This window comes from Phacochoerus africanus, chromosome 4 (genome assembly GCF_016906955.1).
Source record: "Phacochoerus africanus isolate WHEZ1 chromosome 4, ROS_Pafr_v1, whole genome shotgun sequence".
In the NCBI taxonomy this organism is placed as follows: domain Eukaryota; kingdom Metazoa; phylum Chordata; class Mammalia; order Artiodactyla; family Suidae; genus Phacochoerus; species Phacochoerus africanus.
In genome coordinates this window covers 104,283,715-104,296,197 of record NC_062547.1, presented here as the reverse complement: position 1 = coordinate 104,296,197, position 12,483 = coordinate 104,283,715, and positions in this window count along the sequence as shown.

The window sequence follows — 12,483 nt, the reverse complement described above, 5'->3', positions numbered from 1 at the left end:
AGACACTGTTTAATGACTATATATGTATAATTAATACAGAGGACTGCTATTATACCCTATTTTTTAGAGTGATACCTCATGTTATTACTTATATTAAACGGTCACTTTAAACACTCTATTTTTCTCTAAAGTTTTGTAATATGGAAAATGAATATGCTTCTTGTTTGTTAATGCATTTAGATTGGACTGAAAATAAGCTACTAAAATTGGACAGTGTACCTTCTTTGGAGAAATGTCTCTTCAGGTCTTTTGCCCATTTTTTAATTGGGTTATTGTTTTTTTGCTGTTGAGTTGTATAAACTGCATATTGTAGATATTAAGCCCTTATTATCAGCTTCATCTTTGAAACTATTTTCTCCCATTCCATAGGTTGTCTTTTGGGTTTTTTTTATGGTTTCCTTTGCTGTGCAAAGGCTTGTCAGTTTGATTAGGTCCCATTGGTATATTTTTGCTTCTATTTCTGTTGCCTTGGGAGTCTGACCTAAGAAAACATTTGTACAGTTGATGGTCAGAGAATGTTTTGCCTATATTCTCTTCCAGGAATTTGATGATATCTTAAGTTTAAGTCTTAAAGCCATTTTGAGTTCATTTTTGTGCATGGTGTGAGGGTGTGTTCTAGTTCCACTGATTTACACGCAGCTGTCCAGTTTTCCCAGCATCACTTGCTGAAAAAAATATCTTTTTCCCATTTTATATTCTTGCCCCCTTTGTCAAAATTAATTGATTTTAGGTGCCTGGGTTTATTTCTGGGTTCTTTATCCTGTTCCCTTGGTCTGTATGACTGTCTTGGTACCAGTACCACACTGTCTTGATTACCATGGCTTAGTATTATTGCCTGAAGTCTGGGAGAGTTATGTCTCCTGCTTGGCCAAAGAAGATGTATAGATGGTCAACAGGCACATGAAAAAATGCTCAACATCACTAATTATTAGAGAAATGCAAATCAAAACTACTATGAGGTACCACTTCACACCAGTCAGAATGGCTGTCATTAACAAGTCAACAAATAACAAATGCTAGAGAGGATATGGAGAAAAGGTAACACTCCTACAATGTTGGTGGGAATGTAAATTGGTACAACCACAATGGAAAACACTATGGAGGTACCCCAGAAAACTAAATATAGAACTACCATATGACCCAGCAATCCCACTCTTGGGCATATATTCAGACAAAACTTTCCTTGAAAAACATACATGCATCCCGTATTTTCATTGCAGCACGATTCACAATAGCCAATGCAAACAACCTAAATGTCCAACTTTAGATGAACAGATTAAAAAGTTGTGGTATATATACACAATACTACTCAGCCATATAAAAGAACAAAATAATGACATTTGCAGCAACATGGATGGAGCTAGAGACTCATACTAAGTGAAGTAAGTCAGAAAGAGAAAGACATACCACACGATATCACTTATATCTGGAATATATATGGCACAAATATATGGCACAAATGAGTTTCCACAGAAAAGAAACTCATGGACTTTGAGAACAGACTTGTGGTTGCGAAGGGGTAGAGGGAGAGAGTAGGAGGGACTGGGAGTTTGGGGTTAATAGATGACAAATATTGCATTTGTAGTGGATAACCAATGAGATCCTGCTATTTAGTACAGGGAACTATATCTAGTCACTTACGATGGAACATGATGTAAGATAATGTGAGAAAAAGAATGTATATTTATGTGTGTATGTGTGTGTATGTGTGTAACTGGGTCACTTGCTATTCAGTGACAGAACACTGTGAACCAACTAATGGAAAAATAAAAATCATTAAAAATAAAAATAAATAAATAAAATTGGACAGTGTGTATCTAAACTGTTTTTGTTTTACTTTATTAGCTCTCATAGTGGTAAAAGCCAGTCTGAGTAGTAGAAGCGAGTCTGGAAAGTTATATTGACTAGAAGGAAAGAAGATATTTTAAAGCCACAGTAAAAATTTGAGACTATTTATTTTTACTTGCTTTCTAAATTGAGTTAGATGTTGTTCCATAACTTCAAAATTTTAATTTTAATTTTAAAATTAATTTAAAATATTTTTATAAATTTATATATTTTTAAACTCTATCTTCAATCCTTCATAAGTTGTCAGCCCAACAATTTATAATGTAAAAGTTAAATTATCAATAAGAAAAATGGCTACATGAATTATCAAGATTTTTTTTTTTTTTTTTTTGCTATTTCTTTGGTCGCTCCCGCAGCATATGGAGGTTCCCAGGCTAGGGGTTTAATCGGAGCCGTAGCCACCAGCCTACACCAGAGCCACAGCAATGCAGGATCTGAGCAGCGTCTGCAACCTACACCACAGCTCATGGCAACGCCAGATCCTTAACCCACTGAGCAAGGGCAGGGACCAAACCCGCAACCTCATGGTTCCTAGTCAGATTCGTTAACCACTGCGCCACAACGGGAACTCCAATCAAGATTTTTTTATTGAAAATAAAATTCAAATGTATAAGGGGTTTGATAACTATCTCCTATTTCATTTGGCAATTGTTAAATTATGAAATATGTAAGAACTATCGGGTAGAATTCTGTCTTAATGTTCTAACTTGTTGATAATCCTTATGATTTCCTTTTATTTATACATTCATGACAAATTAAACTTAAGATACTGTACATTGTAGCAGTTTTAGTGAACTAAACTAGCATGCTTGTCTGGCTACTTGTGGCCCATCACATGGGCGCAATAACATCCACACTGATCTGTAAAATCCTGTTCATTAATGCTCATTAACTGATCACAGGCTTGGATGTTGCATCATCAATTTCTGTAAGTTTCTAAAAGCATATTTACAATTTCTCTACACATCTCTGCAAGAATCTTTAACCAACAATTTGCACAACATCACTAGTTCACAGGAGTGAAACTGCTGGATCATAAGGTATTATACTGTTAATTTTTTGAGCAACCACCATATTGTTTTCCATAATGGCTGCACTCATGCACATTCCCCACCAACAGTGCAACAAAATAACAACACTTGTTATTTTCTTTTTGATGACAGCCATTCAGAAAGGTGTGAGGTAATATTTCATGGTGCTTTTGATTCGCATTTCCCTAATCATGAGTAACATTGAGCATCTTTTCATGTGCCTATTGGCTATCTGTATGTCTTTGGGAAAATGTGTATTTAGGTCCTCTGGCTAATTTTTAATTGAATTGTTTGTTTTGCTATTGAGTTTTATTTCTTTATATATTTTGGATATTAATCCCTTATCAGACATATCATTTCCAAGTATCTTCTTCCATTCAGCAGGCTGACTTTTTGTTTTGTTAATGGTTTCTCTCACTGTGCAAAAGCTTTTCAGTTTGATATAGTCTCATTTGTTTATTTTTTGTTTGTTTCCCTTGTCTGAAAGACAGATCTAAAATTATTGCTAAAAATGATGTCAAAGAACATACTACCTCTATTTTCCTCTAGGAGTTTTGTAGTTCCAGGTCTTACATTTAACTCTTCAAACCATTATGAGTTATTTTTGTATATGGTGTGAGAAAATGGAATAGTCTACATGTTGATGTATGGTTTTCTCAACACCACTTATTAAAAAGACTTTCATTGTGTTTTCTTGCCTCCTTTGTTGTAGATTAATTGAACACATCCATGTGGGTTTACTTCTGCACTTTCTGTTCTAACACCTTGATCTATGTGTCTGTTTTTGTGCCTGTACCATACTTTTTTACTTATTTTTTCATTGAGAGTTTAAGGTCTTATCCTAGAAGTGTTACTCATAATGGGAAATGTGACAGTCATGGAGCAGTAGGTTTATGTTTTTTGATTGAGACAATATGCCAATTAAACGAGCAGAATTCTTTACTCCATTTGATGATTGATGACCTAGTTTGACATAAATCATTATTTTAAAAAACTTCCACAGAATTGATAGAATGATTAATTAGTTTCTGTATTCTATATTATAACAATATCAACAGTAGAGAGTAAATAAATGCAAGACTTTTAGATCCTGGGAACCTGTCAACCATATCAGAGAAGCAATAGAATCTAAAGCAATATTAGTGAGGAACCTGAAGTCTTCACGCCTTTCAAAATTTAGGTTCCACTACTTACTAGCTGTAGAATCTTAGGATCAGCTTACCTAACTTCTCTAAACTACTTTCTCCATCTATAACCATGGTAGTACTTACTTCATAGTGTTAGAACACTGATTTATTTATTTTTTTTTAAATCAACCTAAAGCATTCACAATTGCTTAGCACATAGCAAGGGTTCAATACATGTGAGTTTATATTAGGTTTTTGTTTATTGTGATTAGGGAATGTGTGTTTTGTTCAGCAAATAATTATTGAATGACATACAGGTCTTATTCACTGATTATTTTATAAGTGCCTGCTTATCACAGAATCTTTTTTCCTTTTTTTTTTTTTTTTTTTTTTTTTTGCCTGCACGCATGGCATACGGAACTTTCTGGGCCAGGGACTGAATCTGTGCTGCAGCTGTGACAACACAGGGTCCTTTAACCCACTGCACCAGACCAGGGATCAAACTCATGACGCCACAGAGACCCAATCTGTCAAAAACCTTTTGTAGTCACTAAACACTTAGAAAAATTAAAAAGTACATTTTTTATTCCTAGACTGAGCACTCCAAAAGATGAGATAGGGATCCATCTTTTATTGCAATATTCTTAGCATTAGATGCAATGGCTGCCACATGACAGATACTCAATACTGTTTGGTCAATGAATGAATGATGAGCCCTTAAACTCAACTACTAATACCTTCACAATTAAATCTTCTATTAACTATATTCTCCTTTCTTAACTCTCTTTTTACTTAAGTTCCAATTCATGTAGAGCTGTGTTTCAATTAAAAAAAAAAAACAAAAAAAACTATGTTTCTACCTCAAGAAAACAGTAATTTAACTCCTTCCTACTAAAAGTTACTAAAACAGTTTATTCTTGCCCTTTTGAACTCCCGTCTCAATTCCTAAATTTCTTCCTGACAATTACGTCCTTTCCCAATATCCACAAAACATATGCCTAAACATATTTGGCTTTTTTAGGGGAAGCATGCATTTTCATCCCTCTGATTTTGTGTTTCCCATAAGAGGCACCCATTAATACCAGAATATGGCACAAGTCAATAAAACTTGGTATGTATCATTCTGAGTCATCTCAGAATTGTAACTTCTCACAAAGTACACCCTCTATTCAGTTACTAGGACAGTATGAAGTTTACTACATGTCCTTGTTGACTTTGCATCTCCAGGAAATGATTCAGACCCAAACACATACCTGGAGTTCGGTCAGTGATTATTGACCCTTCAATCACCACCTCAAAATACCAGACAGATGTAAAATATGAGGGAAATTTTCTTTTCTTTCCGTCTTTTTGCCTTCTTCTGGGGCCGCCCCCGTGGCATATGGAGGTTCCCAGGCTAGGGGTCGAATTGGAGCTGTAGCCTCCGGCCTACACCACAGCCACAGCAACGTGGGATCCAAGCCGCATCTGCAACCTACACCACAGCTCATGGCAATGCTGGATCCTTAACCCACTGAGCAAGAGCAGGGACCGAACCCGCAACCTCATGATTCCTAGTTGGATTCGTTAACCACTGCGCCACGACGGGAACTCCATAGAGGGAAATTTTCTATAATTTTTTAATAGAATCAATCTGGACAAGACATACTTTTGAATGACAATGTTGGAAAGAATAGGAAGAATGAAGGGTATGTAGAAAAGCATCCTTGATTTCTCAATGAAGAAGAGTTGAAAAATTTTATAAAAGCATCTTTTAAATTTCTAGTAAATAAAATTTAATTCTAGTTTTATATTCTAAGAATATAAAACCTCAAAATAATAAGAATCTATTTTGAGGTTCAAGACAAAGTTGGTAACTCAAGACCAAACTCTGTTGACTACAACAAATTTAAAATATGCAGTTCCCTCACCTGTGACCATGGCTGAAAAAAAGATATATTGAAATGTTAATGTTCTGCTTCTCTTGTTCTTCTTCCTGCCTTCACCTTCCTTCAACTGTCAATAAAATGTACTTTTACCAGCCCATTTTCTCAAATTTCATATAGGGACTTTACAGAAGGAGGAACACGAAATAAAACTCAAAAGGCAGGGAGAGGCTCAGAGGTAACTAGCATCCATGAGGACACAGGTTTGATCCTGGCCTCACTCAGTAGGTTAAAGGATCCAGCACTGCCATGAGCTGTGGTGTAGGTCACAGACATGGCTCAGATTCTGCATTGCTGCAGCTGGGGTGTAGGCCAGCAACTGCAGCACTGATGCAACCCTTAGCCTGGGAACTTCTACAGGCTGTAGGTGCAGCCCTAAAAAGAAAAAAAAAATAGGCAGGGAGAAAAATCAAAGATATCAGAATCTTAATGAGTTGAAGTCTAGGCAATATTTTTGGTGAGAAGTTTAAGATGCTAAAAATAAGAGGCTTTTATCTTACTTGTATAAGTAAGAACCTGAAGAACAAAAAAGGAGAAGAAAAACAGTTCCCACTGTGACTCAGTGGGTTATGAACCCTACCCTGCAGCACCTTGGTTCTCTGCAGAGGAGAGGGTTGGATCCCCAACATAGCACAGTGGATTAAAGGATCTGGCATTGATGGAGCTGCAGCAGAGGTCACAGCTGAGGCTAGGATTCAACCTCTGGCCCAGGAACTTCCATATGTTTTGGGTGCAGCTATTAAAAAAAAAGAGAGAGAGAGAGAAGAGAAAAAAGAATGATTTTTAGAAGTATTCTTATGAGATATAATCCTGATTGCAATTTAGGTTTAACTGAGAGATAAACCTAAACTGGCTATCACAGCAATTAGTTTTTTTAAAATGCTGGTATTTTTGTTTTGTTTCAATGATGATAAAACTGGGTCATGGAGTCTTCTGATGTGACAATTAAGATAAAGTACCTAGTGGGGATTTCCAATTGTGGCTCAGCAGTAAAAAAAAAAAACCTGACTAGTGTCCATAAGGACATGAGAAGGTGGGTTTGATCCCTGGCCTTGCTGAGTGGGTTAAAGGATCTGACATTGCCACGAGCTGTGGTGTAGGTCACAGATGTGGCTCAGATCTTGTGTTGCTGTGGTTGTGGCGTAGGCCCGGCAGCTACAGCTCCAATTCAACCCCTAGCCTGGGAACTTCTATATGCTGTAGGTGCGGCCCTGAAAAAAAGAGAAAGTACTTAATGGATTAAAAATATGAGTTGTTAGGGAAAAGATTCTAACAATTTTTAATAATTAGTTATTACATGTACTATTCTATTTATAAACAGGAATTTCTTTGTATTTAATGTTCATAGTCATACTGCAATTTTAGTTAAGTAAACCAAGATTTAGAAACATTATTTAGCCCACACTAACAAGTAATGGATGTAAGATTCCTACCCACAGATATTATTCTGAATTTTATGAGCTACATCCTATAAACTGTATAAGCCACAGAAACTGGTATGCCATTGAAACAAACTAATCACCAATCATAATAAAATGTGAATATGGATATATTCGCTACAAATATTTAGATTGAAAATGCAAACTTTTCCATATAAGGCTGAAAATGTTTTGCTTGTTGAGGAGAAGTTAACATATCAGCATTAAGCAAATTATTTCAGAAAATGCCCCTTTTGAGAGAAATCCTTTCACAGATGAAGTATCTGTTTGATAACACTCCCACTAGTGCTAGTCCATCATTCAATTCATCATATTGTAATGTTACAGAAATAGTCTCTTTTGATTTATTTCCATACACCTGTAACTGATTCAGAAAGTTGCTCTATTTGAAATTTCAGCTGTAAAGTGGAAAATGAATGGACAAGCAGCTTTCTTCTTCATCTGTTTGCCTCTTGGCTAGCCTAATTAAATTTGTCTAGTCTGAAAATCTCTAGTAGTAAATGCTTCTGTTACTCTGAAACACTATAATCATTTTCACTGAAATGTTATTCAATTCATCACAATGTAGTATTTTGGAAGTATCCCTCAAAATATAAATAAATTTTAAAATGTATTCTCAGCTCCCAGATCACTGTACACATTATGAGATCATGTGATTTGTTTGTCTCTGCTATTTTCCAACATAATTATATCAATTTATACCACACAAGCCATTAAAATTCAATAAGAAAGGGTCATGAGGTGAATTTGGTTTTGTGAAGCTTTTATATGTAATGACAGTCAATTTTGTTATCAAATGTGCAAATGATTAAGGAAATAAGACTATATAATGAAGAAAACTCAATAAAAATGCAAAATGCTGATGTGGCATAAGTCGATCAGATCTTGAAAAAGTAAACATTTATGGTTGTAAATCAATATTAAAATAACCAAATATTATATAGCTGTTTATCCTATTTGGGGGCACATAAGAAGAAAAACTGGTTCAACCTAAAGGAACATTTCTCAACAGTAGAGGTATTAAACTCTGATGCACTACTGGAAAGATTTTTCAAATAAAAGTAATTATCTTCTCTGAAATTGTTTCAATATGGTCTAAACCCACAAATATCTCCTGCTCCTGCTGTGCAACATAACATAAAATATAATATAATGTGCATACAAGGGCAAAAGAAAAGGCAAAAAGCCTAGACTCAACAAAGTAGAACAGTCTTTCAGGGTCTTTATAAATCAATTGATTTTATGATCAGACACAGCTATTAAAGTTCTGAGTGTAATTATACTTGTCTATATAGTCTGATCAGTATAATTACTGAATATTATGAAAAGAAAATTTAAGAAGCTATACTTCCTGTCCCCCAAAGGTCCTCAAATGGACAGTATGAACACCAACACATTCAATGGACATATCATTACCTCCCAGTAATTAATTCTTTCCATTCTACTTTGTTCCCTTTCCTCTGCCTCCACCAGAATCCACCGTTACTCTCACCTGAGCTGCTTCAGAAGCTGCTAACTGAACCTGCCATCTGTTCTGCCCAAGCAGCTAACATCATTTTTTGAAACACAAATCTGATAATATTACACTGTTGCCTGAAACTCTTCAAAGGCTTACCCTTGCCCTTAAAGGACTAACTCTTCAACATGAAACTTTTTTTTTTTAACAGAGCAAGCTTTTATTCTTCAATTTTCTTTTTTGATTTCTTACCTCTATTTTTAGTGAATGATATGGAATTTTAAATCAACAGGCTATGGTTCAAATCCTTTCACTTTTTTTGTTCGTACTTTTCTTTTTTCTTTTTCTTTTTTTTTTTTTTGCCACCGTCACCCTAATTCCAAAACCAGACAAAGATACCACCAAAAAAGAAAACCATCAGCCAATATCTTTGATGAATATAGATGCAAATATTCTCAACAAAATTTTAGCCAACTGAATCCAACAACATATCAAAAAGATTGTACACCATGACCAGGTAGGGTTCATCCCAGGTTCACAAGGATGGTTCAACATACACAAATCAATCAATGTCATACACCACATTAACAAAAGTCAAAAACCATATGATCATATCAATAGATGCAGAAAAAGCATTTGACAAAGATCAACATCCATTCATGATCAACATGAATCTTAAGACACCCTGTGGTCTGACCTCTAATTGCTCATTTCATAGAAAGCTCCCTCTCTAGATTCTAGCTACAAGGACCTTATCTCAGGTCCTTAGAATAGTTTGCCCTCCTACCTTTATACCTTTGCCCAAGCAGCTCCTTTGTAAAGATCGTCCTACCCTTACCCTCCTGTCTCACACACTTCTCCTTCAGCTCTCTGCTCAAAATTTTTTTCAATAGTCTTCTGTGGGACAAATGAAACATATCAGTGAGGCTGCCATTTTGAGATTTCTGGGCCAGAAGCTCCTTAGAGTTCTGTAGCCACACAAAGTAGAAACAAAATAGATGCTGCACCCACCCTTGCAGATTTATAAAATTCATTAGCATAGAAATTATCTGATGTGCCTGAATAAAGAGACTTTTAGTTTGATATAATTTTGCATTTCTTAAGCACCTTAAGCTATAGATTCCCCCTTGTCCCCATTGCACCTCTTCAGCATCCTATGGGACTAGTTTTTTTTTTTTTGTCTTTTTTTGCTATTTCTTGGGCCGCTCCCACGGCATATGGAGGTTCCCAGGCTAGGGGTCGAATCGAAGCTGTAGCCACCGGCCTACGCCAGAGCCACAGCAACTCGGGATCCGAGCCGAGTCTGCAACCTACACCACAGCTCACGGCAACGCCGGATCCTTAACCCACTGAGCAAGGGCAGGGACCGAACCCGCAACCTCATGGTTCCTAGTCGGATTCGTTAACCACTGCGCCACGACGGGAACTCCTATGGGACTAGTTTTGTATAACAAGTGTCTATCAGTCCAATATTAGGCTCTAGAAAGGCCACCATTCAAAGTTGGCCCCTCCTCCCCCAGGATGACTCTTCCCACCACTTTGCTGGATGTCAAGGGATTCTAGTGGTCTTATAAATTGATTGAGGGGAATTCCCATCATGGCTCAGTGGAAATGAATCTGATTAGCATCCATGAAGATGCAGGTTCGATCCCTTGCCTCTTTCAGTGGGTTAAGGATCTGGCGTTGCTGTGAGCTGTGGTGTAGGTCTCAGACGCGGCTTGGATTTCGCATTGCTGTGGCGAAGGACAGCAGCTGCAGATCCGATTCACCACCTAGCCTGAGAAACTCCATATGCCATGGGTGCTGCCCTAAAAAGACAAAAAGAAAAAAAAAAGAAAAAAGAAAGAAAGAAAGAAAAAGAAAAAAAAAAGACAAGGAAGAAATGCCAGGGATGTGCATGCACAGAAGGAAGATCATGTGAGGTCAAGTGAGAAAGTGGCCTGTAAGCCAAAGAGGGACACCTCAGAAGAAAACAACCTCAGGCACCTTGATTTTGGATTTCCAAGTTCCAGGACTGTAAGAAAATAAATATATTGTTTAAGTGGAAAAAAAATTACTTCAACAGAAAAGACATGCCTACCTCTCAACTAAATCCAGTCCGCTTATTTTACAGACTCGTGGCCCCCGTGTACTACTACTTCTTCCTTCATAGCACTTATCTCAATATAAAGTTTGTAATTATTTAAGTGATTCCTATGATTATTAGCTACCTACCAAATATGAATATCTATGTTCTTACAGAGTATGTTACACTGTTTCACAAATAAGGAAGTAACAAATTTTGTATAATGATTGATTGTCCTGAAGCAATTCCAGGAAAATGGAGCTCTATGAGTCCAAAGTCAACATCCATTTTTACTCAATGTTGCAGCATCATGAATAAATGAATGAAAAAAATGAATGATCAAGGTAAGAAAGATAATATAGGGGATGTACTTCCTACCTTCAAAAAGTTCTGAAGATGGATGGCAACGATTCCTGCAGAATGTGAATGTACTTAATGCCACAAAACTGTACACTTAAAAATGATTAAAATAGTAAATTTATGTTTTCTATATTTAATTATAGTAAAAAATTTAGAAAAACAATAAAAACTCAACTGAACCAATTTGAGCTGGATCTGCTATATATTGGATTATGTACACATGAGTTACATGACTTTAGACACAGCCTTAAAGCTCTTGACCTTTTTGATTTGTAAAAGGGGGTTATTATTCTTGACTTCACAGGAATTACTAAGTATGATAACTAGACTATGGTAAGTAATGGGTGCTTTATTAGTATAGAATTTATTGGATTTATATACATTAAGAAGGTATCTCAGAGATACTTAAATATTAGGGATACTGTTTCTGCTAGTGCCCTAAAGAGTACTAACAAATAGATATTGTAGGAAGGCACTTGCATGAATGGGTGATGGTGATAAGAATTAAGTAGAGGGTTAATTTGGCCACTTTAAAAAATCCAGCAGTATCATTTCAATTCAGCTTTGGACCAAGAAGCCCCAAACTCTTGATCCAAGTTTCCAGAAATATTTTGTTTTGGTAATGAAAATAAAACATCTCCTTTAATTTTGGGCAATTACGTTGTCTCTATTAATCTAATTTGCTTTCCATATTGTACAGGGAAGATTCTTCTCAATGGGAAACTGAACATCTGTATCACATGACAATGCAATGATATTTTGGCCAGGTAGTTGTAGCTGTTAGTTTATCTTATTGAGTGTAGAGTACGAGTTCTATTCTTTGAAAAGAAAAAGTACCTACACACAGTTTTACTATAATTTTTCATTTTAAAAAAACTTGACCAAATTTTTCAAAGCCATATTCTATACTGCAGCTTTAACATAGAGATTAAAAACATGCTTTGAATGCATGTTAGCTCTCATTTCATTTAACATGTCATTATCATTGGTTGAAGAACAGGGTAAGAGATGTATATTTGAAAGGTACATAATGTACATCTGGCTGTTTCATGGTTGAATTAAAATGTGAATAAACCTCACTCCATGTGGCATCATTCACTTGCATTAGTTTACTTATGCAAGTAAACTAATTAGTGGACTTATTAAAAAAAAGTAAAATGCTAAGAAAAGAGTAGCATGACACTCCTATTTTATCAGTTATAGTACTACCAAAATCAGAAATAAAACAATCT